Here is a 27179-nt window from a genome sequence, read left to right on the forward strand (position 1 = left end):
TATGGTTATGTTTATGTTAATGTATTACAAGCCAAATGAATGTTGAATGTTTAAATGTCTTAATCTAAATGTACACTCTCGGGAGCCGCAAGCCTACATTTCGTTGTACTGCACTTGTGCACTAACAATGACAATAAAGTTGATTATTATTATTATTATTATTGAAAGGTTTGCACCACTGCAGCCAGGGGACCCCTAACGACATCCCTGCTTGTGTCCTCCTGTGCAATCAGGCTGTGTTGATCTCCTGGGGAGGTCTCTTCCGCCCACTGGAAGGGAAGAGAACATTCCTGCGTGCTGTGACTCCCTCCATAAGCATATGGTCGACCTGTAACGTTGACTCTGTTTCTCTCCCCTCGATGCTGCCTGACCTGCTGAGTGTTTCCAGCACTTTTTGTCGTTATTTCAGATTTCCAGCATCTGCAGTATTTTGCTACTGTCTTGAAACAGACCTGTTGTATATTTCCAGCAGTTTGTTTTTTTTACCTCTCTCTCCCCTCTCCCTTTATTTTTGCTGACATAAAGAACCTGCATAAAACCCTGACTAGATTGGTGAGTTGTAACAAGTACTACCATATTTAAATAAAAATATGTTTGACTCAAAAAAAAACCAAGCAAAAACGAAGAGTTACTAGATTGCCAATAGGACTGGCATAAAATTGTTTTTCACTATGGGTACCTGTACTGTTACTATTGTTGATTTGTCTGTAAAATTTACCACTGCATTTGTACTGTTAATCCTAAAGCTGTTTTTAAGGCTTTGTTTTATTGCGGCTAATGGAATTATTATGTAATTGATGAGTTGTAACAAGTACTACCATATTTTTTAAATAATAAATATGTTTGACTCCCCAAAAAAAAACCCTGACTAGCTACTGTACTGGACTCTTTGTGGATGGGGGCGGAACCTTTCTCCCGCACCTCCACCCAGTCAATCAGCCGCCCACGAGCGGGCGGAGGGTTTTATTAGACGCGGGAGGCGCGCCGTCATTTCCTGTCCCCTCCGGCCGCGGGTACAGCCCATGGAGCGAGCGCTCGAGCGACTTGCCGCATTCATGCCCGCCCGCAGATAGCTTCCACTCGGTGAGTAGCCCGCCACTTGCCGTTGTCTACTTTCGTGGACATGAAGCCGCCGTCTCTCCATTTCCATAAGTTAATTCAGAAATTGACTTTTGAAGAGTGTATATAAAAAAAAAATCCGCGACCGCTCAACCGAACCTGCTCGAGCTTTTTTTTTAGATTGACGGCCGGCCCCTGCCAATCGAATCGCCGGCGCCTGTGCGGCTGGCCAATCGGCGCGGCGGGAGGGCGGGACGAAGGGGCGGCTGAGCAGGGTTGGTTGTGCACCTTTTTTTTCTTTCCAGGGTTCCTGCCCAGCCTCAGTCAGTCTCTTTTCTGCTGGAGCCTGTCCTTCAGGAGCTGGCTGGCAACTCGGGAACCATGCATTTCGCAATTGTGCAGATATTTTTATTGTCTAAAGCTGTCATGGTCAACAGCATTAAAAAAAGGAACTAAAGAAATTGATAAATTTTATTCTTGTAACTGATCACCTAAGGGCGACTTTGGTTTCCCACCCACCCAATTTAGAGGAGCAGCATTCAGATTGTGTGTTTTTTTTAATGCCCAGTTGGCCCCAATGTACTTTTCTTTTGCAAACCAATTTGTCACCCACCACCAGAATTCCAAAAGAGGCTTTATCTTTAAATGGGAGCCAGATAATTGTTTAGGGTCTGGTGCCTGCTAGTGATGAATATTTGCAAAATCCATGAAAACCTGTTTAGAAAATCTGTGAAAATGTAAAAGCTTTGGTATTGAAGCTGCAAAGACCCTTTTAAAAATAAAAATAATTCTTGGGATGTGGGCGTCGCTAGCAGCGCCAGCATTTATTGTCCATCCTAGTTTCCCTTGCGAAGGTGGTGGGTGAGCCGCCGCCTTGAACCACTGCAGTCCATGTGGTGAAGGTACTCCCACAGTGCTGTTGTGTAGGGAGTTTGAGGAATTTGACACGGTTTGTATAAAGGAGCGGTGCTATATGTCCAAGTCAGGATGGTGTATGACTTGGAGGGGAGCCTGGAGGTGGTGGTGTTCCCATGTGCCTGCTGCCCTTGTTCTTCTAGATGGTGGAGTTCGTGAGTTTGGTAGGTGCTGTCAAGGAAGTCTTGGTGAGTTTCTGTAGATAGACCACACTGGCACCTCGGTGTGCTGGTGGTGAAGGGAGTGAATGTTTAAGGTGGTGGATGGGCTGCTGATAGTGGACTGCTTTGTCCTGAATGGTGTTGAGTTTCTTGGTGTTGTTGTAGTTGATGTTCTTGTCAATTTCCTGTTTACATTTTGGAGTTACTGACCTGAGCTACATAATCTTATTGAATGGTGGAGCAGGCTCGTGGGGCCGATTGGCCTACTCCTGCTCCTATTTCTTATGTTCTTAATGCGTGGTGCGATGCTAAGCTTTATTTGGCTGAAAGAAGGTATGTGTAGAGTGTGGACTTCAGAGCCATCTTGAATATATTTTTAACATCATTCTGACATCCCTTCATTTTCTTAATATATGTTCTTGATCTAGCAATTGAAATATGTTCCTAAAATGTGTAATATTTTGCAAAGTAAACCAAATGTACAAGCAAATGGAAAATGGTCTGTTAAACATACTTAGAGATTCATGTCAAACTTCACCAAATCCTTCAGATATTTACACTGCCAAATGTCTGAATTTGGCTGCTATTTGTGTATTCTTGGGCTATCTTAGTTCATGAGAAGTGTGGGGAAGAGGCATAATTTTTATAATGTTAAAGGACAATCTAAACTAAAGAATTCTTAATTATAGATATCTGTTCAGTGTTATCTGTAGCACTGGCATGAAATCCATCCAGTACGGAGATTCCCATGTGACTAATATCGCTTACTGGTTCCTGAGTTTTGCTTTTTCTTTAGTATTTAAAATGTGTTTGTCCCCATTTGTAGTGAGCTGATTGATCTTGATTAGTGCGATGATAAAGGAGCTACACTTGGTCTCTTGGGATGAGGGTGGGCAATCTGCCATGATTCTCCCTCTTAATTGCTATACCTTAACTTTGAACTGCATGCATGTAGACAATGGGTGAGGGGAGGATCATGCTTGGATGTGATGCTCTCTAGTTCATTAGCCTGCAAATACTCCCTGAATAGTGGCTCCTCGGAGGATGCTTTCCTTTATTAGCCGAAGCATAGAATACAAGAGCAGGGAGGATATGCTTTAACTGTATAAAACACTAGTTAGGCCACCGCTGGAGTACTGCGTGCAGTTCTGGTCACCACATTAATGGAAAGCTGTGATTGCACTAGAGAGGGTACAGAGGAGATTTACGAGGATGTTGCCAGGACTGGGGAATTTTAGCGATGAGGCAAGACTGGAGAGGCTCGGGTTGTTTTCTTTGGAACAGAGGAGGCTGAGGGGAGATTTAATTGAGGTGTATAAAATTGAGGGGCCTAGATAGAGTGGATAGGAAGGACCTATTTCCCTTAGCAGAGGGGTCAATAACCAGGGGGCATAGATTTAAAGTAATTGGTAGAAGGATTAGAGGGGAGTTGAGGAGAACTTTTTCACCCAGAGGGTGGTGGGGTCTGGAACTCACTGCCTGAAAGGGTGGTAGAGGCAGAAACCCTCATCGCATTTTAAAAGTACTTGGATATGCACTTGAAGTGCTGTAACCTCCAGGGCTACGGACCAAGAGCTGGAAAGTGGGATTCGGCTGGGTGGCTCTTATTCGACCGGCGCGGACACGATGGGCCGAATGGCCTCCTTCTGTGCCCGCAGATGCTCACTGAATAGCCGAGGATGCTTGGTAAATTTGGACCTGTACCCCAGTCGGAGTCAACACTGTCAGGAGGGAAGTCAATTTCCTGCAATGCTATCTTTTTTTTTAAAAGGGGAAGTTGAAAGAGAATTGGGTATGTTGGTTGACTGGTTGCTCATCATGTTCAGTGTGAGTTTGCACTAAAGCAAACCAGATGCTGGATTACAAAAATCAAAACACTACAGATGCTTGAAATCTGAAATAAAAGCAGAAAATGCTGGTTGCACTCAGCAGGTCAAGCAGCATCTGCAGAGAAAGGAAAGAAAGGTTAACGTTTCAAGCCTATGCTTTGTCAGAGCCGGATGCTGGATTATTATATTACTAAATCATTTGGCTACAAATCCTGTCATTTTATAGCGCTTGGGTCTGGTTGTATAAAGGTTTTTCAGACTGTGCAAGAGGACAGAGGAGAGCAATGAGGCTGAAGTTAGTGATGTACTATGATGAACAGCGAGGGTTCTTCAGCCACAAATTCATCTGATGGGATCTTGTTGCAGTTTAGGTAATAATTGGATAGTGATATGCCAAAGCAGCAAGATAAGAGGGTGCAGGATCAGATTTGCAAAGGTAATGTTCAGAAAATATTTGTGTTTAATCAGTACAAGATATGGGCTGCCAGGGAGGGAAGTTGTGGCCAGAACACCGGACTCATTTAAGGAAAAATTAGATGCTATAACGATGGTAAGGTTAATATTTTTGAACGATGAGACCCTTCATTTGGACTGACTTTGTGATTATTGTTCACTTAAACCTCATGGGAAAAGCTACACCGGATGTAGATTGCATTTTTGAAATGGTGGATGTCCCTTTTCACTATCTTGATTTTCTATAATTGCATTGTTTTTGAGCCATAGATTTTCTAATCTGCAAAGTAAAATTTGACCTGATTTTTCTTGGGAATGTCTTGCAGATTGTTCCAAGTGATTTATAGTCGATAACCAATTCCTAACGCAACAGCAAAATAATGCGGATGCTGGAAATCGGAAATAACAACAGAAAACGCTGGAAAAACTCAGCAGGCCAGGCAACATCTGTGGAGAGAAAAACAGTCAACGTTTCAGGTGGAAGACCCTTCGTCAGAACTGGAAAAAAACAGGAAATGGAAAGCGAAAGCAAGTTTAGGGGCTGGGAAAAGGGGGCGGGGATGAAAGAACAAAAAGGGAAGGTCTGTGATTGGATAGAAAGCAATCCCGAAACTTGCTTTCCATTTCCTGCTTGTTTCCAGTTCTGACGAAGGGTCTTCGACCTGAAACGTTAACTCTCCGTTTCTCTCTCCATGGATGCTGCCTGGCCTGTTGAGTGTTACCAATTCCTAACGGTAGTTTATATAGGTAGCTTCTGTGTTGATCAGTGTGTTCTTCTGAATCCTAATATATACGCTGTAATTTTAGTTAGAAACATTCAACTTTGACCTGAGTTTCTAAGTAAGTAGGGGTAAACTGAAGCTGTTTATTGTAATACAATAGCAAAATACTGTGGATGCTGGAAATCTGAAATAACTGCTGGGAAAACTCAACAGGTCAGGCAGCATCTGTGGAGAGAGAAACAGAGTTAACGTTTCAGGTCTGTGACCCTTCGTCCGATGCTAGTTTACCTTCTACCAGGACAGACTTTGTGGGATTGAAGTCAAGGTTTTGCCAGTGTTTCGTGTTGGTTAGTATGTTGTTTCATTGCAGTAAATGTTATGTCACGTGTAAAGGTCTTTGGTATTACTGAAGCTTGGTATACACCTGTTTATAAATTGGAAAGGCCACGTTTCAACTGAGTTTTAAACCTTCAGTTTACATTTTTTATTATCAGATTCTGCATTACAAATCATTTTGAGGTTTCAGATTTTCAAGAGTATTTTCTCAATTTTATGTATCAAACTATTGACAAGTTGTGTAAGTTCAGAGTTGGGAACCACTTGGTTCTATTTTCCTCGAGTCTGATCAGGCTCTGACTATATATTTATTGACATACTTTTAGCGTTTGTAAGAAGTAAAGCTGCTTTGTTCTGTTTTCCGCTCCTGTCCTCCCTCCAGCCACAAGATGAGATGACCAGGTGGTCCTAGAGTTCCATGAATGTATCCTTATAACTAGCTTCTAGGAACTGTGGGAGAGCAGTGCAGCTGTGTCTGTTCGCCAGGCACCATGTGTGGGAGCAGTGCAGCTCTGTCTGGCCGCCAGGCACTGTGGGGGTTGTTTTCACCTTCACCACGTGGGCGGTAAACTAGAGGAGCGAGTCACCAGCTCCTTGTAGAACCTGCCCAGTTTTTATCTGAAATCCATGGCGATGAGAATCGAGCAGGCTGGGTATCGCAGCTTGATTTATCCATGTACGCGCAGATTGAGTAGCGTTGCTGGATGGCAGTCAGGATCAGGAACTGTTGGTTGCTTTTTATCGCATCTGCCCTGGGGATCCTGAGACCAATTACAGGGTCTCCATTGCCACTCCAGCTAACTCTGCACAGATTAAAGCTGGACGTTCCTGGCTACAAGACTCCGAATGAGCTGAATTTGCCTCAGATGGCTTTAATTGCCCTTGCTTGGGGCCAATTATTTTTTTTAATACGTTAATTGCACTATTAAAGCTACCAGCATATGCACATCTACAGAGTTTCTGTCCGCATGTAGAAGATGCTGCTTTGAAATATGGCTAAATGTCTTAAGAAAATGGAGGGTAGTGTTTTTCATGACATTCTACATCAGCTTGCATTTATATAGTGCCTTTTTATGTAGCAAAATGTCCCTTGTATCGGTGTAATTCTTTAGAAAACAGTTTTTCATATAATCTCTCTCCCTGTATTTTCTAATGACAAATATTAGACATGCACAGAATGGAAACTTTTTTTGATTTAACATTTCTCGATCAATTTTTTTTGATGATGCTTAAAGTGCTGGTGTGGCTCACTGAGCCGTGTTCTTTCTGATTCATATGATTTAATATCTGCATTATTTTAGGACTCCAACTGAGGCAAGAGGCCTGTTCTGTCAATAACTTTGTTCTTGAAATAGTGATGTGCTTTCCCAGTAATTGTCATATTATCATGATCCTTCTAAGAATTAATTGAAGATTGATTTACTTGCCGCATCTGTGGAGCTGGTTGCTGGTACACCAGTTTTACTCGCTATGTGCACACGCCTCATGGAAATCCAACACAAATTACTGTAAGCTGCCTTTTTTTTGTTTTTAAATGTTATGCTCCAGGAGAGATGTTGCTGCTGAGAATAGAGCACTTTTTTCAGGCTGGGTATCGGCACAAACTGTTTGGCAGCCAAGTGTGGATTGGGTTAGATTCAAGACAATGCACTCTGTACTGTGCCCTGGTGATGAGCTTTGATCTCAACCTCTGAGCACCTTTGCTGCACCCCAATGAAAATTGTTTCTTGCACCAGCCTGTCATCCTTTGAGTGATGCAATGAATCTTCAGTTTCAAACTATAGGTGGTTTGTTCTGTGAACGCATACCTGCAAGGAGCTGAATTGAAATGGCTCAAAGGTTATTTTACATGGGTTCCTTGTTTATTTCAGCACATCAGCCTGGGCTAGATTCAAGTTCGGGTCCCAAAGTTGAAAGGCTAGCTTGCTGCACCACCTCTTTGGGAGCTGGATTGATGCTTTGGTTTGCATTTTATATACACACAGAATTGCTGGTTCTCTAGAACAGTCAGTCCCTGAATCCTGGTTCAGCATTATAGCTGTGTTCATGTGTGGACAGCTGTGTAATAAATAAGCTGTTGTGCCAATCTGAATTTAGTATTCAAGAGATTTGGCAAATAAGACTTAATTAGTGTGAACACAGTACAGTAATTAAAAGAAAACTCCCGAATGAGTCTAGTTTACAAAGTAATTGCACATGATATACAATTGCTTTTATTCAATGACTTGTATGGGATTCATGGATCAAGAGCATATACAATATTCTCTTTGGAAGGCTGGCTTTTAAATTTTTTAATGGTAAACATTTTGCCTAGAAATCTCTTGAATGTGCCACACAGTAATAAAATGACATTGGATCCCAATTTTTATTTGTGTAGGCGTTTTAACCATTCCTGATGCTCTGTGACTAGCTCAGCCTACCTTGTTTCTTTATCACACATGCCTGTCACAATGACTGACTTTGTCACACTGCAGTATTGCTGTAGAGAAGCATTAATTTTATAACTATTGCAGTGAAATTAAGCCAGGAATTCATGTTGCATCAATTAAAAATGTTTGTGTCTCTTTAAAGATTGATTTCTGCTTTTGTTTCTGCTAAAATATCAGCCTGTATTTTCCGATTCCCTACGGGTGTGTACACCTGTAAGGACCTCGCAAGTGCCGGTTTCAGGCATGCAAAGCGCATGTGCGGAAAACCGGCACTTCCGATCTGTCAAGAATCCTCTCGACAGATCCTGTGCCTGCCCTGGAGAAGGGCCTCAGTGGGGGGAGAGTTCTGCTTTCTGGAGACCCTCCGCCTGCTGAAAACCCTTAGAAATCTTACGCCTGGTAAAAGCAACGTAAGACCTGCTTTTGCCAGCATAAGAGTTTAAAAAAGTAAACTGATTTTATAATTTAAAAGTACTTTTAAAAAGGTAAGTTTATTTTTAGCCCTGTAAAAAAAACTTTAATTTAAAAAAAAAATTAAATTTATGTTTAAAATATTTAATTTAATGTCACTTACTAGTTTTAAAAATTTGATTTAAAAAAAAAAAAAACATGTTTTTGAGTGATCCCCATTCATACTTTGAACATGTCTAAGCTGAGACCTGCCAAAAGTGTGAAGGGGGATTCCCTTCATTGGCTCCCCATGGCCCACGTGATCCCAGGGACGCTTGTGAACCGCCTGGGCCCTGTGCATTTCGTAGAGCAGAGGCCCAGGAGCAGAAATGTCCGGACCTCCGGTAAGGGCGCAGATTTTTTTCCGATCAGAGACATCCGCACGCAGCAAGCCTCCGATCGGAAAATACAGGCCATCGTGCTAACTGCACAAGAAAGGAATGGATTGAGTGTTGATTTTTCTGGGCTGCTTTTCCTAAATTAACAATCTGCTTACAGGTGGGCTTTTTGGACCTAAGCCAGGAGTTTTGATTAAACCATCATGGTTGCCCCAGCCAAGGTGTGCTTAAAAACCAAGTGTTTGGCATTTTTCCTTCATGCTTTTTTCCATTCTTTCTCTTTTCCTCCCTCCCCTGCTTCCCCAATCTGAATATATTGGGTCAGATTGCAGCTGCATATTATTACTAAGCTATCTAGTAACAACACGGTTGAAAGCCATGGGATGTGCTGCATGTGAGGTCTACAGTATAAATGTTAGGTTTCTCAGCCATGAATTTAGCAAATTAAAATTGCAAACGTCCATTACCTGTCGCTCCACTTTGAGAGTTTTTCTACTTCCCAACGTCGATTGGACAGGTACCATGTTGAGCCAACTGCTGGCTGCTCTGTGGGTTAACTTGCTTCTTTTCCACTCGCCTACCATTCTTTTAAAAAGAATAAGAAAGAATGCATTTATATAGTGCCTTTCCTGACCACCAGACATCCTAAAGTGCTTTACAGCCAATGAAGTACTTTTTGAAGTGTAGTCACTGTTGTAATGTAGGAAACACGGCAGCCAATTTGCGCACAGCAAGCAGCAATGTGACGATGACCAGATAATCTGTTTTTGCTATGTTGATTGAGGGATAAATACTGGCCAGGACACCAGGGATAACTCCCCTGCTCCTCTTCGAAATAGTGCCACGGGATCTTTTACGTCCACCTGAGGGTAGATGGGTCCTCGGTTTAACGTCTCATCTGAAAGATGCTTGATTGTGCCATCTAATGGGAGCTCGCCTTGTAGGGAATTTCAAATCATTCCTGCATCCTGCCAGTGCAGTGCAGCTCCTTCCACTCCTAGCATGTTGCACCATTTATCTGTTGGAACTCATTGAGTTACTTCCTTGTAATTCTCCAAACAGTTATATATATATATATATATATATATATATATATATATATATATGTCTACCAGCTGCTTATATATTCCAGTTGTTGGGTGGTGGAGCATGTAGATGAGAATGATGTACCTGAAGTTCTTTGGTGTAACATGACTACTGTAGAATTGTCTGGTATATTTTACCAAAAACTAATCAGTCTTTCATGATCCACTTCAGCAGTAACTTCTATTTTTACTACACTGACACACATCAAATGTTCTCGGTAAATCTTTCAGTTCGCCCACCACCAAATGATGTCCCAAACTGGGTTTGTTGTATCTCAAATCAATTTTGTTTCAATGTGAAGAACATTTTAAAAGGCAAGTTTCTTTTGGAATTAAAGGTGGTAGGGGAATTAAAAATAAGTAGCTATTCAAAAACTAATATTCATTAATTGCCATAAAGTGGGATGCGCCGTTCTTATTGTGAGCTTCGTGCCTGTAATGCACCCATACGGAGCCATTGTCCTTTTTTAAAAAAAAAAAAAAAAATTAAAGTGGCTTCTGAGACCATTTACAGTTGATGTGTATTACACGATTCACTTCAATTATTTATGACTATTTCCACTAAAGCTGTGGAAAAGAGACCTCTGAAACAGATCGAGCAGACTCTCGGTCACTCATTTGTCGACCCAAGTCCCACTGCAGGGACTTTCCGAATGTGTGCAATTAATGTTTTACAGGACAAGACTGATAATGCTGCTTTTGTTAGAGGATGAAATAAATGCTTTGCTTTGAACACCCCATATCTTTTCCTCCCCCCAGGCAACTGTGCACTTTCTGTTTGAACCATATTTGCAGTCGAGTCCCAGAGAAGCTCCTAACCCATTTCATCTGCATTCGAAACTTGTGGTGGGGTGGAATAGCAGTCAGTCTGAATGGATTATGAAGTATTGTGTACAGTTTTGGTCTCCTTACCTAAGGAAGGATATACTTACCATAGAGGACATGCAGTGAAGGTTCACCAGACTTGTTCTTGGGGTGGGGGGTTTGCCCTAATGAAGAGAGATTGAGTAGACTAGGCCTATATTCTCTAGAGTTTAGAAGAATGAGAGGTGATCTCATTGAAATGTATAAAATTCTTACAGGACTTGACAGGGTAGATGCAGGGAGAATGTTTCCCCTGGCTGGGGAGTCTAGAACCAAGGATCACAATCTCAGAATAAGGGGTCGGCCATTTAGGACTGATGAGAAATGTCTTCACTGAGGGTGGTGAATCTTTGGAATTCTCTACCCCAGAGGACTCTGGAGGCTCAGTCGTTGAGTATATTCAAGATGGAGATCGGTAGATTTTTGGATGTTCAGGGAATCGAGGGATATGGGGATAGTGGAGATGATCTCATTGAATGGCTCAAAGGGCCAAATTGCCTACTCCTCTTATTTCTTGTGTTATGTTCAGCGCTAGTGTCCTCACTGCCCTCCTTTTATAGCCTGTTCTGTGAAGATAAATTGTGAGGAATGGCGATCCATCCGCCCATTTATATTTACTGTATGTGTTCACACCTAGAAAGATTGACATTTACTCACATGTTACTACTGCCGTGACTGAGACTGAAAGCTTGGATAAATGTTTTAATTTTCAACTGCGTCATATTGACATGCACAGCCTTGAGTTTTCAATCCAATTACTGTTTGAAAAATGAATGGTTTGGCTTCGAAAGGGAGCTTTTTACCCAATAGCTGTTGCCTACTCAAGTTTCAAATATTTTAATATGAATTTTATTTAAAACTCTGTTTTTGGGAGATATATTTGTAAAAATCAACGGAAGGCAATATGGACCATATTTCAAACCTCCGTAGCTGCTGATCGGATTAGGGAACTTTTTTAGTTGAATAGAGACTACAGGAACAATGTGTTCTCGAGTGCCAAAATGAACAGTTTTAGTTTGAGAGACGTCTCTCCAAGAAGAGTGGTGTCTGTACTGTAGGACTTTAAGATCCAGGAAACCTAATGCTGCCCGGCAGTGGTTGTTGCCTTACTAGCACCATTTGAGCAGCGATATAAGCAAAGAGCTACAGTTATACTGTCATCTTGCACGTTTGAGGAGTGGGGGAAACATGCACCGGGACTTGCTGGTCTTGGGCAGTGTATTATTTGCTGATTTAAAAAAAAAAAATAAAAATAAAGATTGATGGGACAGACAACTGTTTTAATCATAAAGTAGATGGTCTCCTGTACCAGCAATCCTTTTATTTCAAAAAGAAAGTGACAGATGGGACTCTTGTCTTGATGGGTCTTGCACCATCAGCATTTTGTTGCATTTTTGTCATGGGAATGGCAAACCGAGGTACATCACCCGTGCCAAAGACTTCGCAAATCAACGTAGAGCTTCTGGTTTGAGGATTCAGTACCAAGCAGTGGCATGTGGATCCAGAACTGATGTTCCCCAATGTATTGGTCACATCGCTGTAGGGAAATGCCAGGGAGAAGCTTGAGGTTTCTGAAGGAGGTGAAAGAAAAATGGGAGGAAGTCCTCTGAGGTTGATTTAGAGGAAGTTGGCCGTCTCGCCTCCGGCCACAGTTGGTGCATATTCTGTCGAAGTCCAGAGATAAAGAAAAACACTTGGGGTGGAAATAGAGGGGATGGCTTACTGCAGCTTTTTTAACTACCCCAGTAATTACAGCTTTGAAACCCTGAAGTGGAACAGTTGCTCTGATACATTGAACACTTTTTTTTATTTTGGTGTAACATATTTCTCCTCGTCTGTTGTCCACGGTACAATTTAATAATACTGGAAATACCCTGATGATACATGAAACAATTCGGGTCACGTGACAAATAATGGAATTCTAGACGGTAACTTGAACTTCCATCACATTCCCCAATTTCTACCAAAGAAATTGTCTACAGAATTGCACTGCATTCTGTTTCACCAATGCTGCTGTGGCCAAAGGTGGGGTCGAAACTTCCTCTATCAGCCTCACTGATGACTCTTATTTCATTTCTCTCTCTTTCTTTCCCCCCCCCCCCCCCCCTCCCCCCTCCTGAACTGACAGGCCTTTGGCGTTCCCCTACAGTGATGTGACTACGGTTCAGTACTGTGGGGAATATCAGTCCTGGATCCAAGTGCACTGCTTGGTACTCTGTCCTCAAACCAGGAACTCTACAGCAGAAGTGTAGAACACCTTTTTATCAAAGCTGCTTATTACTACTGTGATGAACTTGCTGCAGTGCACCAATAAAATACCCCCCAAAAAATCACAAAAGCAGGGTTGTGAGCAGCTATAGGGGGGGGAAAAAAGGTTGGTTGATGTATCATGGAAAACTATCTGGCTGTGTGGGGGTGGTGGTAGTAGTGGCTGGCAAAGAGAAGGGTTCTGCCTGAAATGTCAACTTGCCTTTTTGTTTTCCTTTTACAGAAGTTGGCTGACTTGTGTGTTGCCATGGTTTTCTCTTGCTTACAACATTTCATTGCAAACCACCTCATGGCAAACTGTTCATAAATTGAGAACTTGCTTTTTCATTAACTTTTTGGTTTTATATGTACATTTATGGTCTTGTCTTTGATCAACTAATTGTTATTGGTCATATGTAGTCCTGTTCACATTGTTATCTAAATTACCCACATCCTGTGAGCAATGTCTTTGTCCCATAACATCTGGAATATAACTTGGGAGTTTGTAAGCAGGGGAGTTGGTCAGCACGATGTCAGTAAATATTACTGAGCGATGGGATTTAAAGCTCAGCAAACTGTTAATTCGGAACAAAATAAGTGTGCAGAGGCGAGGAAAATATGTTTTAAAATAAGATGCTGCCAATGTAAACCTCATAGGAATTTGAGTTAAAATCAGCAAGAATGTAGAGGTCGAATGTTGCCAGGGAGCTGATTGTACTAATGAAGAAGTTGGGCCCAGTTAATAGGCAAAGTCATGGTTGTATAAGTAGATATAGATCAGAACTTGATATTTGTAGGCTATAAAAATCTAGAGAGGTCTGAAGTGTACACTGAATTTGATGTGTGCCGGGGTTTTGTTTTCTATCCTTTGTAGTTACGGGTGTGTGTCTAATATGGGAAGTTATTCCGAGGGGGTACCTAGCTTAAGTTTTTATGTTATAGTGCAGTACTGTTTTGATATCCTGGGGATAGTTAACCTGTTGTATTAGTCTTTCTAGCAGTTGGAAACTTCATGGGTATCAACAGATGGTAGTTTGCCTTTTTTTGCAGAATCTCCATAGTTAATAAATAAAATGAGCCTTTTCCTTTTTTGTTCTGCTTGCTAATGATTTGAAACCCTCACCAGTTACTAGAGATTCATGTTAATAAGCTTGACATTATCTAACCACTACTTTTTGATTCACTTTTGAGCGAGTAGATGATGCAGTAAGCTAGCACTTTCACTTGCTAATCGATCTGAAGTCCAAGCCCAATGGAAGATGTTCCTTCATGAAACCCTGTCGGCGGAGTAGAATGTGCTAATATTAACGGCCCCGCCCATTTCACCAAAAAAACCCAGTTTGCTTTTGATCTGCGAGTGCAGCAATTTCTGTAGCATCTTGTACATTTGTATACCATTCAAAGATTGGAGGTGGACTGCTGGTATAAAGCCCAAGTGATCTTGGGGACAGGTGCAGAACTTTTTATAGGTGAAAGAAGAATGCATATTTAAAATGATTGATTTAAGAAGTAACACTGCTGTCTATTGATCTACAAATGGTGCTCTTTTTCAAAGAACGTTGGTACGAGAACAGTAAATTCTGAGTTGCTTGTGTAGATGCATAGGATTCTTGTGCATCATCGTGTCTGAAGCATTCCAAATTTCAGTTGAGAAATTACTTCATGAATTTTTGTTGAATTGCAATCTGAAAATTACTGTTCTGGATTTGTACGAACATTTTGTGAAATGTTTTTGTCAGTCTTGAACTACAGCCCATTGTATAGACTTTTTCTTTTATATTTTAAAGTACAGTAGTGTAATGGAAACTACATCCAATAGTAATTGGTTTAAATTTTATTTGGGCAAGACTCACAGTGCAGGATGTTACAGCCACCTTCATAGCTGCCATTTAAATACTCGAGCTATTTATTTCAATAATGTGTTCGATGTTGTTGTTGAAGTAACGGAGCAGGATGATGAGGGTAGTGCGGTTGATGTTCTGCTTATGGACTTTCAGAAGGCGTTTGATAAAGCGCCACATAATGGACTTGTTAGCAAAATTAAAGCCCATGGGATTAAAGGGGCAGTGGCAGCGTGGATACAAAATTGGTTAAGGGACAAAGTCGAGAGTAGTGGCGAATGGCTGTTTTTCAGACTGGAGGAAAGTGTGCAGTGGTGTTCCTCTGGGGTTAATATTAGGACCACTGCTCTCTTTTGATATATTACTGACCTGAACTTGGGTATACAGGGCATCATTTCAAAATTTGCAGATGACATGGAAATGTAGTTAACAGTGAGGAAGATCGTAACAACTGACTTCAAGAGGACATAGACTGGTGAAATGGACAGACACATGGCAGATGAAATTTGAGGCACAGGAGTGAGGTGAGGCAATATGAACTAAATGGTACAATTTTAAAGTGGATGCAGGAAGAGTGAAAAGGTCTTTGAAGATGGCAGGGCAAGTTGAGAAGGCCGTTAAAGCATATGGAGGCTTGGCTTTATAAATAGAAGCACAGAGTACAAAAGCAAGGAAGTTATGCTAAACCTTTATAAATCACTGGTTAGGCCCCAGCTGGAGTATTGTGGCCAATTCTGGGCACCACACTTTAGGAAGGATGTCAAGTCCTTGGAGAAGGTGCAGAGGAGATTTACTAGAATCGCACCAGGAATGAGTGACTTCAATTACATGGAGAGACTAGAGAAGCTGGGGATAGTTCTCCTTCGAGTAGTGATGGTTAAGGGGAGATTTAATAGAAGCATTCAAAATCAGTAGTAATAGAGTAAATAAGGAGGAACTGTTTCTACTGGCAGAAGGGTCAGTAACCAGAGGACACTGATTTAAGATAATCTACCAAAATTCCATGGATTGTGGAGAGGTCCCAGCAGACTGGAAAACCGCAAATGTAACCGCTATTTAAGAAACGAGGGAGAGAAAGCGAGCAATTATCGACCAGTTAACTTAACATCTGTCATTGGGAAAATGCTGGAGTCCATCATTAAGGAAGTGATAGCAGGACATTTAGAAAATCATAATATAGTCAAGCAGAGTCGGCATGTTTTTATGAAAGGGAAATCATATTTAACAAATTTGCTGGAGTTCTTTGAGGATGTAACGAGCAGGGTGGATAAAGGAACCAGTAGATGTCGTGTATTTGGATTTCCAGAAGGCATTCGACAAGGTGCCACATAAAAGGTTACTACGCAAGATAATAGCTCACGGGGTTGGGGGTAATATATTAGCATGGATAGAGGATTGGCTAACTAACAGAAAACAGAGAGTCGGGATAAATGTGTCATTTTCAGGTTGGCAAACTGTAACTAGTGGGGTGCTGCAGGGATCAGTGCTGGGGCCTCAACTATTTACAATCTCTATTAATGACTTGGATGAAGGGACCGAGTGTAATGTAGCCAAATTTGCTGATGATGCAAAGATCGGTGGGAAAGCAAATTGTGTGGAGGACGCAAAGAATCTCCAAAGGGATATAGACAGGCTAAGTGAGTGGGCAGGAATCTGGCAGATGGAGTTTAATGTGGGAAAATGCAAGGTTATCCACTTTGGTAGGAAAAATAAAAAAGCAAATTATTATTTAAATGAGAGATTACAAAATGCTGAAGTACAGAGATCTGGGAGTCCTTATGCAGGAAACTTTGGTTTATCCAGAGGTTGTATGTCCGGAATACTCGATCTAACGGCAAAAATCAGGAGCTGTTTTCTAAGTTTTTTTTAGTTCTTGTTCTTTTTTTCCCCAGTCAGGCACTGCAAGGTCTGTAGCTATAGCAACAGCTTCAGCTAGAGATGCTTGCAGCTGCAGCCGACTCTTTAGAAGCTGTTGCTAAGCAACAGTGTTTGTTGTCAGATACGGAGATGAAAACCTTAACTTTGTATGTCTGGCAGTTTTGATAGATCGGCAACATGCTGGTGCCGTTGGTGCCGGATATCACAAAGTTTCCTGTACATGAATCAAGAGTTAGCATGCAGGTACAGCAAGTATTCAGGAAGGCAAATGGAATGTTGGCCTTTATTGCAAAGGGAATGGAGTATTTAAAAAGTAGGGAAGTCCTGTTACTGTACAGGGCGTTGGTGAGACCACACCTGGAGTACTGCGTACTGTTTTGGTCTCATTTAAGGAAGGATATACTTGCATTGGGGGCAGTTCAGAAAAGGTTCACGAGGTTGATTCTGGAGATGAAGAGGTTGTCTTAAGAAAGGTTGAGCAGGTTGGGCCTATACTCATTGGAGTTTAGAAGAATGAGAGGGGATCTTATTGAAACATAAGATTCTGAAGGGGCTTGACAGGGTCGATGCCGAGTGGATGTTTCTCCTTGGTGTGGGGGGGGGGGGGGAGAATCTAGAACTAGGGGGCATAATTTCAGAATACGGGGAAACCTTTTTAAATCGGAAATGAGGAGGAATTTCCTCTCGGAGGGTTGTGAATCTTTGGAATTCTCTTCCCCAGAGAGCTGTGGAGGCTGGGTCAGTGAATATATTTAAGGTGGCGATAGACAGATTTTTGAAAGGTAAGGGAGTCGAGGGTTATGTGGAGCAGGCAGGGAAGTGGAGTTGAGGCCAAGATCAGAAAAGCCATGATCTTATTGAATGGCAGAGCAGGCTCGAGGGGCCGAATGACCTACTCCTACGTCTTATGTCTTATCTACAGGGTGTTGTTAGGAATACACTTTTATGCTGGGGTGCCAATGCAAACTGGGCAACTTACACAAATGTATAATTAGGTTAACATTTGGTGTGATCTGAGTATGAGTTTTGCACTTCATATTTGTGACCAGCAGCTCTGTCCACAAAGGTTTAGTCTAAACGATATTGTGCAACTGAATTCAGGTTCTTCCCCCCCCCCCCCCCCCCCCCCCCCCTCCCTTTCTGCTAAATACCCATGAGCTTCCGACCCCATAATCTTCTCCGTCACCAAGCCCACCTACATCCACCTCCGTAACATTGCTCATCTCCACCTGTGCATCAGCTCATCGGGTGAAACCCTCATCCATGCCTTTGTTATCTCCTAGATTTGTCTATTCAAATGTTCTCCCGGCATGCCTCTTGCCTTGCACCGTCCGTAAGCGCGAGCTCATCCAAAACCCTGCTGCCTGTTTCCTAACTCGCACCGAGTCCTGTTCACCCATGTGCTCACTGTCCTACATTGGCTCCTGGTCTGTAAACAGCAATTCTTCCATGGCCTCACCCCTCCTGATCTCTGTAAACCTCCTCCAGCTCTACAACCCTCCGAGATTCCTGTGCTCCTCCAATTGTGGCCTCTTGCGAATCCCCTGATTTTCATCGCTCCACCATTGGTGGCCGGGCCTTCAGCTGCCTCGGCCCTTAGCTCTGGAATTTCCTCTCCATGCTCCACCTCTCCTCCTCCTCCTCCTCCTCTAACGCTCCATTAAACCTACCTCTTTGACCAGCTTTTGGTCGCCTGCCCTAATTTGTTTTGTGGGGCTCGGTGTCAAATTTTAATTTGATTACGCTCCTGTCAAGCGCCTTGATGTTTTACTGCGTTAATGGCGCTATATAAATGCCAGTTGCTGCTCCACAAAGATATAAAAGATTTGAAAAATGATGGTAGAGCTCGCACACTACTGAAACAAAATGTACAGATGTACTTTGTGTGATGGTTTAAGCTGTGGTGTGTGACATTGCAAGCAGTACTGTTGCATGACTGCTCCATCATTTTGTGGTCACCTTGTTTCAGCCAGCTTGAAGTATGGGCTAGCACGACTTTTTTTTTTAGTAGTTTTCAGCATTTTGCTTCACCCAGAGTGGAGATTTCATACCTTATTCGTTGGCGAGACTTTTTAAAAATTTGTTTATGGGATCTGGGCGTCACTGGCAATGCCAGCATTTATTGCCCATCCCTAGTTGCCCTTGAGAAGGTGGTGATGAGCCGCTGCCTTGAACCACTGCAAGAATGGGACTCCCACAGTGCTGTTGGGGAAAGAGTTTCAGGATTTTGACCCAGCGACGATACACTTCCAAGTCAGGATGGTGTGTGACTTGGAGGGGAACTTGGAGGTGGTGGTGTTCCCATGCGCCTGCTGCCCTTGTCCTTCTCGATGAAAGAGGTCGTGGGTTTGGGAGGTGCTGCCGAAGAAGCCTTGGCAAGTTGCTGCAGTGCATCTTGTAGATGGTACACACACTGCAGCCACGGTACGCCGGTGGTGGAGGGAGTGAATGTTTAAGGTGGTGGATGGGGTGCCAATCAAGCGGGCTGCATTGTCCTGGATGATGTCGAGCTTCTTGTGGTGTTGGAGCTGCACTCATCCAGGCAAGTGGAGAGTATTCATCACACTCCTTACTTGTGCCTTGTAGATGGTGGAAAGGCTTTGGGGAGTCAGGAGGTGAGATACACCCTGCAGAATACCTAGCTTCTGACCTGCACTTGTTGCCACTGTATTTATGTGGCTGGTCCAGTTAAGTTTCTGGTCAATGGTGACCCTGCAAGATGTTGATGGTGAGGGATTCGGCGATGGTAATGCTGTTGAATGTCAAGGGGCGGTGGTTAGACTCTTGTTTTTTGGAGATAGTCATTGCCTGGCACTTGTGTGGCGCGAATGTTACCTGCCACTTATCAGCCCAAGCCTGAATGTTGTTCAGGTCATGTTGCATGGACTACTTCGTTATCTGAGGGGTTGCGAATGGCACTGAACACTACGCTGTCATCAGCGTACATCCCCATTTCTGACCACCTGTTGGAGGGAAGGTCATCGATGAAGCAGCTGAAGATGGTTGGGCCTAGGACACTGCCCTGAGGATCTCCTGGGGCTGTGATGATTGACCTTCAACCACCATAACCATCTTTCTTTGTGCTAGGTATGACTCCAGCCAGTGGAGAGTTTTCCCCCTGATTCCCATTGACTTCAGTTTTATTAGGGCTCCTTAATGCCACATTGTCAAATGCTGCCTTGATGTCAAGGGCAGTCACTCTCACCTCACTTCTGGAATTCAGCTCCTTTGTCCATACTTGGACTAAAGCTTTAATGTGGTCTTGGTGGAACCCAAACTGGGCATCAATGAGCAAGTTATTGGTGAGTAAGTGCTGCTTGATAGCACTGTTGACTACACCTTCCATCACTTTGCTGATGATTGAGAGTAGTGATGTGGTGGTAATTGGCCGGATTAGATCTGTCCTTTTTAGGACTGGACATACCTGGGCAGTTTTCCACATGTTGGATAGATGCCACTGTTGCAGCTGTACAGGAATAGCTTGGCTAGAGGTGCGGCTAGTTCTGGAGCACAAACCTTCAGCACGACAGTCGGGATGTTGTCGTGGCCCACAGCCTTTGCTGTATCCAGTGCGCTCAGCCGTTCATATCACGTGGAGTGAATCGAATTGGCTGCAGACTGGCTTCTACGATGGTGGAGGCCGATATGGATCATCCACTCGGCACTTCTGGCTGAAGATGGTTGCAAACGCTTAAGCCTTGTCTTTTGCACTCGCGTGCTGAGCTCCACCATCATTGAGGATGGGGATATTCATGGTGCCCCTACCTCCAGTTAGTAGTTTAATAGTCCACCGCCATTCACGACTGGATGTGGCATGGCTGCAGAGCTTTGATCTGATCCGTTGATTGTGGGATCGCTTAGCCCTGTCTAACATGCTGCTTCCACTTTTTAGCATGTATGTAGTCCTGTGTTGCAGGTTGGCACCTCATTTTTAGGTATGCCTGGTGCTGCTCCTGGCATGCTCTTCTGCACTCCTTATTGAACCAGGGTTGGTCCCCTGGCTTGATGGTAATGGTAGAGTGAGGGATATGCCGGGGTGAGGTTACAGATTGTTACAGATTACAATTCTGCTGCTGCTGATGGTCCACAGCATCTCATGGATGCCCAGTTTTGTGCTGCTAGATCTGTTCTGAATCTCCCCCATTTAGCATGGTGATCGTGCTACTCGACACAATGGAGGGTGTCCTCAGTGTGAAGACAGGACTTCATCTCCACAATGACTGCAGTGGTCACTGCTACCAATGCTGTCATGGACAGATGCAACTGCGACAGGTAGATTGGTGAGGACGAGATCAAGTAGGTTTTTCCCTCGTGTTGGTTCTCTCTCCACCTGTCGTAGGCCCAGACTGGCAGTTATGTCCTTCAGGACTTGGCCAGCTCGGTCAGTAGTGGTGCTACCGAGCCACTCTTGGTGATGGACATTGAAGTCCCCCACCCAGAGTACATTCTGTGCCCTTGCTGCTCTCAGTGCTTCTTCCAAGTGGTGTTCAACATGGAGGAGTACTGATTCATCAGCTGAGGGAGGGCGGTAGGTGGGAACCAGCCCATGCCCATGCTTGACCTGAAGCTATTGAGACTTCATGGGGTTCGGAGTCGATGTTGAGGACTCCCAGGGCCACTCCTTCCTGACTGTATACCGCTGTGCCATCACCCCTGGTGGGTCTGTCCTGCCGGTGGGACAGGACATACCCAGGGAGGGTGATGGAGGAGGTCAGGACATTGGCTGAAAGGTATGATTCTGTGAGTATGACTGTCAGGTTGTTGCTTGACTAGTCTGTGGGACAGCTCTCCCAATTTTGGCACAAGTCCCCAGATGTTGGCGCGGAGGACTTTGTAGGGTCGACTGGGCTGGGTGTGCTGTTGTGTCCGTAGCTGAGGTTGATGCTGGGTGGTCTGTCCGGTTTTATTATTGTTTCGTAGCAATTTGTTATAACTGAGTGGCTTGCTAGGCCTTTTCAGAGGACTGTTTACCTTCACCTTTTATTGCTCGTCTGCACGCCTTACTCACCCCACTGCAGGCAAAGCCTTACCCACACTTTCAGCACCTTTTAGAAAGAAAGAACTTGCATTTATATCGTGTCTTATCACATTCTCTGGACATCCTCAATGCACTTAACCATTGAATTACTATTTGAAGTGAGCTCACTGTTATGTAGGCAAACGCAGCAGCTAATTTGCACACCGCAAAGTCCCGCGTGCAAAAAAAGTCAAGGAATGAGCCGAATATCTGTCCTTTGGGGTGCTAGTTGAGGAGGGAACGATCACCAGGACATGGGGAAAATTTCCTGCTCAAATAGTGCCATGGGATCTTTTATGTCCACCTGAACAGGCAGACAGATCCTTGTTTTAACATCTCATCTGAACGATGGTGTCGCTGTCAATGCAGCGCTCCTTAGTAATGCACTGTGTGTCAAATCAGTTGTGGGGGTATAACCCATAATCTGTCGCATAGACCCCACATTCTGGAATTCACTGTCTCAATCTGTTTGTTTCCTCCCCATAAGACCACCCCTCTGGGGAAGCTTGTGTTCACCGACATCTGTCTTTTGAATGAGATGTGAAACCGAGACCCCATCTGCCCCCTTAGGTGGATGTACAAGATCCCATGACGCTATTTCGTAGAAGAGCACAACAGTTTACTCCGTGTCCTGACCAATATTCATCCCTCAATCAACATCACTTAATGACCAGAGAGAATCTGTTTTTTTTATTACATTGTTGTTTGTGGGAGCTTGCTATGTGCAAATTGGCTGCTACGTTTCCTACATTACTGTACAACAGTGACTGCACTTCAAAGTATTTTGGTGGCTGTAAAGTGCTTTGCGCCACCCTGAAGTCATGAAAGGCGCATTTTAAATAAGTTTTTTTTCTCTCCCTCAAAATATTTGCTCTCTCCCTCAAAATATTTGTGGGTGACTATTTTTGCCTGATGCTCCTGTGAAGCACCATGAGACATTTCTCTACTTTGAAGGTGCTCTGTAAACAGAAGTATCATTTTGAATGTGGTGCGGCTATGGTGATGTCAAGAGCTGTTCACCTTGCACCGTGTAATGTTGCGATCAGTATCTGTTGTACTCACTTGGCACGCTTCCATCAGTTGCACTTTATACTGCCGCACAGGAAGAACTTTCCATATTCAGTCATGACTGCCATTCTATTTTGATAAGGTGTTTAGTTTCGAGGGTGTGGCTGAAACTGCATGTACTGTATATTGGGAAAAGGAATACCTTGTGACACTTCGGTCTGAAGATTGGGACGGTTCAGGTTTTGTTGCCGGTAATGTAATTCCCTGCCTTTGCCCCCAAAATGTTGTGTAGCACGAATCAGTGTGGTATAGCAGCTGTACCTCCTGTGACCGGAAAGCCCTGCAGTGGGTAGTCAAAACTGCCCAACGCATTACCTGCACCCGGCTACCGACCATTGAGAACATCTGCCAGAAACGCTGTCTACAGAGGTCATTGACCATCATCAAAGACCCTACCCACCCCAGCCACAGTTTGTTTGCGCCCCCCCCCCCCCAAAAAAAAAATCTGGGAGACGCTACAGATGCATTTGCACCTGCACGACCAGATTTAGGAACAGCTTCTTTCCCAGGGATGTCACCCTACTGAACTCTGCTAATAAACTCTAAAGCCTGCACATCTGTCAATGCACTTGTTTATGTTTGTTACAAGCCAAATGTATGTTAAATGTCTTAATCAAAATGTACACTCTCGGGAGCCGCAAGCTTACATTTCGTTGTACTGCACGTGTGCACTAACAATGACAATAAAGCTTTTATTATTATATATTATAAATGGTTCATTTTCAATGTTCCAGCGTCTATAGCTGGCAAACTGTCTTGCCACATTTACACTAAAGCAAGTTTACAGTGGAAGTGCCAAGGACAAATGTGTTTTCACTGGGTAAATTTGTTCCTATGGATACCGAGTAGTTTGCTCCAAATAGAGCAGTTTACAAATAAAGCTGCTTTAACAGTGGTGTTTGCAGTAAGTTGGTACAGTATGACTTGTGTGTCTTGCAAGCTATGTTCATGAAGGGCAAATTGTATTAGGAAGGTTTGTCAACTTTTTTTAATGTTTGCTTTGCTTAAGGACCATATCCTGTTTGCATAGTATTTCGGTGTTAATAGGAGCTCGCCAGCTGGGTTGCGATCGCTCTTGCATTCAAATATGTTGCCACCAAGTATTTGTTGGAAACCTTTGAGTGATATTGGACTCATGCTATAAAATGTATTTTCCGATCGGAGGCTTCCTGTGTGCGGAGGCCTCCACTCTGGAAAAAATCTACACCCTTACCTGAGGGGTCCAGACATTTCCGCTCCTGGGCCTCCACAATGAAACACGCAGGGCCCAGGTATCCCAGGGGCGCATGTGGTTTGCAAGCGTCCCTGTGATCACTGGTTCCCCATGGCCCACATGAAAGAAGGGAATCCCTCTTCATACTTTTGACAGGTCTCTTGGCTTAGACCCATCAAAAGTATGAATGGGGGTCACTGGGGGGGAAAAAAAATCAAAATATTAAACATTTTTTAAAATCAAGTTTTGAAAATAAGTTAACATTACATTAAATTATATTTTAAACAATTTAATTTAATTGAATTTTTTTATGGGGCTAAAAATAAACTTTTTTTTTTGAAGTATTTTTTTAAATTATAAATGAGTGGGGGGGAAATAATTTAAATGGTTTTTAAACTCTTATGCTGGTAAAAGCAGGCCTTACACTGCTTAAGATTTCTAAGGGTTTTCAGCGGGTGGAGGTTCTGCAGAAAGCGGAACTCTCCACCCACAGAGGCCCTTCTCCAGGGCAGGCGCAGGATCTGTCAAGAGGATTCTTGACCGATTGGAAGTGCCGGTTTTCAGCACTTGCGAGGTCCCTACGGGTGTAGGGATTGGGAAATACAGGCCTTGGTGTATTCTAGGTTTGGCATTAGCTGATGGGTCAGCCGTGGCTCAGTGGGCAGCACACTCGCCACTGACTCGCAAGGTTGTGGGTTCAAGTCCCGTTCCAGAGACTGGAGCACAATAATCTCGGCGAGCGCTGCACTGACTGAGGTGCCGTCTTTCGGATGAGACGTTAAATCGAGGCCCTGTCTGCTCTCTGGGCATCTAAGATCCTATGCCACTATTTTGAAGAAGAGCAGGGGAGTTATCCCCGATGTCTTGGCCAATATTTATCTCTAACAACATCACTGAAACAGATGATCTGGTCACTATCACATTGCTGTTTGTGGGAGCTTGCTGTGCACAAATTGGCGGCCGCGTTTCCTACATTACAACAGCGACTACACTTCAAAAGTACTGAGTTGGCTGTAAAGCACTTTGGGATGTCCTGAGGCCATGAAAGGCACTATATAAATGCAAGTTAAATAGTTTTAACTTGAAATTGATTGTGGTGAAGGAGAAATCCATAGATCCAGAATAGTAAACCAGTTCATCTAATTCCTAAAGGTGGAAGCAGCCACAAGAGTTACCTCTGTCTCGAGGTCTGCATGGAATATTCTGATCTGATTTCTCAATGCAGCAGCATGTGAGGATCGAGCCATAGTCTCCCAGCAGCACCGTGCCAAACCGATTTGTTGTGACGAGCAGCTGTTCAGTTACAGGAGTGTGATGGAATATTTGCCACACTCCTGGATGGGTGCAGTCGCAACGACCCTCGAAGCTCAACACCATCCGGGACACAGCAGTTCGCTTGATGTGTGTTCATGCCACTTGACTCATTGCATACCTCATCCGTCACCGGTGCACTGTGGTTCAGGGTGTGCCAACTATGGGATGCATTATCATAACTTGCCGTGATTACTCTGACAGCTTCTCACTCCGCTGGCATCTCGACCACCAAGAATGTCGGGCAGCAGTGCTGTAAGAACGCTCATCATTTCAAAGTCATGCGTCAACCTAACTTGGATATTTTCTTGCTGTTTCTTCATTATTAAATATTCAGGAATTCCCTAGTTAACCGTGTGGGAGCAGCATCAACAGTTCAAGGTGAAGGCCCGCCACCGTCTTCTCAAGTTAACTAGGGATGAAAAGAAAAATAAAGACTTGCATTTATATAGCGCCTTTCACAACCACTGGACATTCCAAAGTGCTTTACAGCCAATGAAGTACTTTTTGAAGTGTAGTCACTGTTGTAATGTAGGAAACGTGGCAGCCAATTTGCACACAGCAAGCTCCCAGAAACAGCAATGTGATGATGACCTGATAACCTGTGAGTGGTGTTGATTGAGGGATAAATATTGGCCAGGACACTGGGGCTAACTCGCCTGCTCTTCGCAATAGTGCCATAGGATCTTTTACATCCACCTGAGAGCGCAGACGGGACCTCAGTTTAACGTCGCATCCGAAAGACAGCACCTCTGACAGTGCCGCACTCCCTCGGTATTGCACTGGAGTGTCAGCCTAGATTTTTTGTGCTTAAGTAGGAGTGGGACTTGAACCTACAACCTTCTGACTCCGAGGCGAGGGTGCGACCAACTGGGCCGCGGCTGACACTGGATGGGCAGTAAATGTGGCTTCGCTAGCATTGCCCATATTATGGAAACAGAAGAACCCAAAGATTTAGTAATTGGCTGTTCAGTCGCTGTGCATTTGTCTGCATTGCAGCAGTGACTACACTTCAAAAGTAATTCATTGGATGTGAAGCACTAATACATCCTGAGGATATGAAAGGCAATATATAAATAGAATTTAATTATTGTAAAAAAAAGTTTTATCTTTTTAAAGGACTGCCAATAGGCATAGGGAAATTCCAGTCTCCTTGGACTGGCCATTAAATGTTCAGCTCACGCACTAATGTTGAAACATTGGTATAAAGCTATTAAAGTGTCAGAAGTAGCTCTTTTGTGATGACATTATAGAACTAAACACTTGCTTGTTTAAAGATTTAAGACTACTTCACATTCTCTCCACCCTGACATTGTTTCAACTTTTAAATGATTTTTAACTGATGTAATGTTTTTTTTTTAAACCTGTTTTATCCCTGCTTTCTAAATTGAGATTAAAACATGTCTTGGTTTGCCACAACCCACCCGAGTTTACTGGGACCTACCATGGAGGTGGATGCCGCATGAAAGATTACTGGTCTGTGATTGAGAACTGATTTGTGATTTTTCTCAGCCAATTGACTGTCAGGAAATTAATTTCCATTTCCAATTTTATCAGAGGTTTTGATTAATTTTTGGGATGTGGGCATCACCAGCAAAGCTGGCATTTATTGCCCATCCCTAATTACCCTTGAGAAGGTGGTAGTGGGCCACCTTCTTAAAGCACTGCAGTCCATGTGAAGTTGCTCCCACAATGCTGTTGGGTAGGGAGTGCCAGGATTTTGAGCCAGCGATGCTGAAGGAATGACCATATATGTCAGTTAGGATGATGTGCAGCTTGGAGGGAAACTTGGAGGTTTGGGACATGCTGCCAAAGAAACCTTGGAAAGTTGCTGCAGTGCATCTTGTAGATAGTATACACTACAGCCACAGCGTGCTGGTGGTAGAGGGGATGTATATGTTTGCTAGTGAGTGCTTTGTCCTGGATGGTGTCAAGCTTCTTGAGTGGTGTTGCAGCTGCACTT

The 27179-nt window shown here is 43.5% G+C and overlaps 1 protein-coding gene across 2 annotated transcripts in view; it reads left to right on the forward strand.

Moving 5' to 3' along the window:
• The first annotated feature begins 976 nt into the window (after nucleotides 1-976).
• ralba (RAS like proto-oncogene Ba) overlaps nucleotides 977-27179 on the forward strand; it is a 65634-nt gene continuing 39431 nt past the window's right edge. The window contains exon 1 of one of the 2 annotated variants that reach the window (XM_085986880.1): nucleotides 977-1083. The gene's annotated coding sequence lies outside the window, so the exon portion shown is untranslated. The remainder of the gene's footprint in view (nucleotides 1084-27179) is intronic. The other variant, XM_085986879.1, reaches the window with a different exon arrangement.

The sequence above is a fragment of the Somniosus microcephalus genome, chromosome 4, assembly GCF_052327205.1.
Source record: "Somniosus microcephalus isolate GS21.2 chromosome 4, FLI_Smic_1.0, whole genome shotgun sequence".
Classification (NCBI taxonomy): Eukaryota; Metazoa; Chordata; class Chondrichthyes; order Squaliformes; family Somniosidae; genus Somniosus; species Somniosus microcephalus.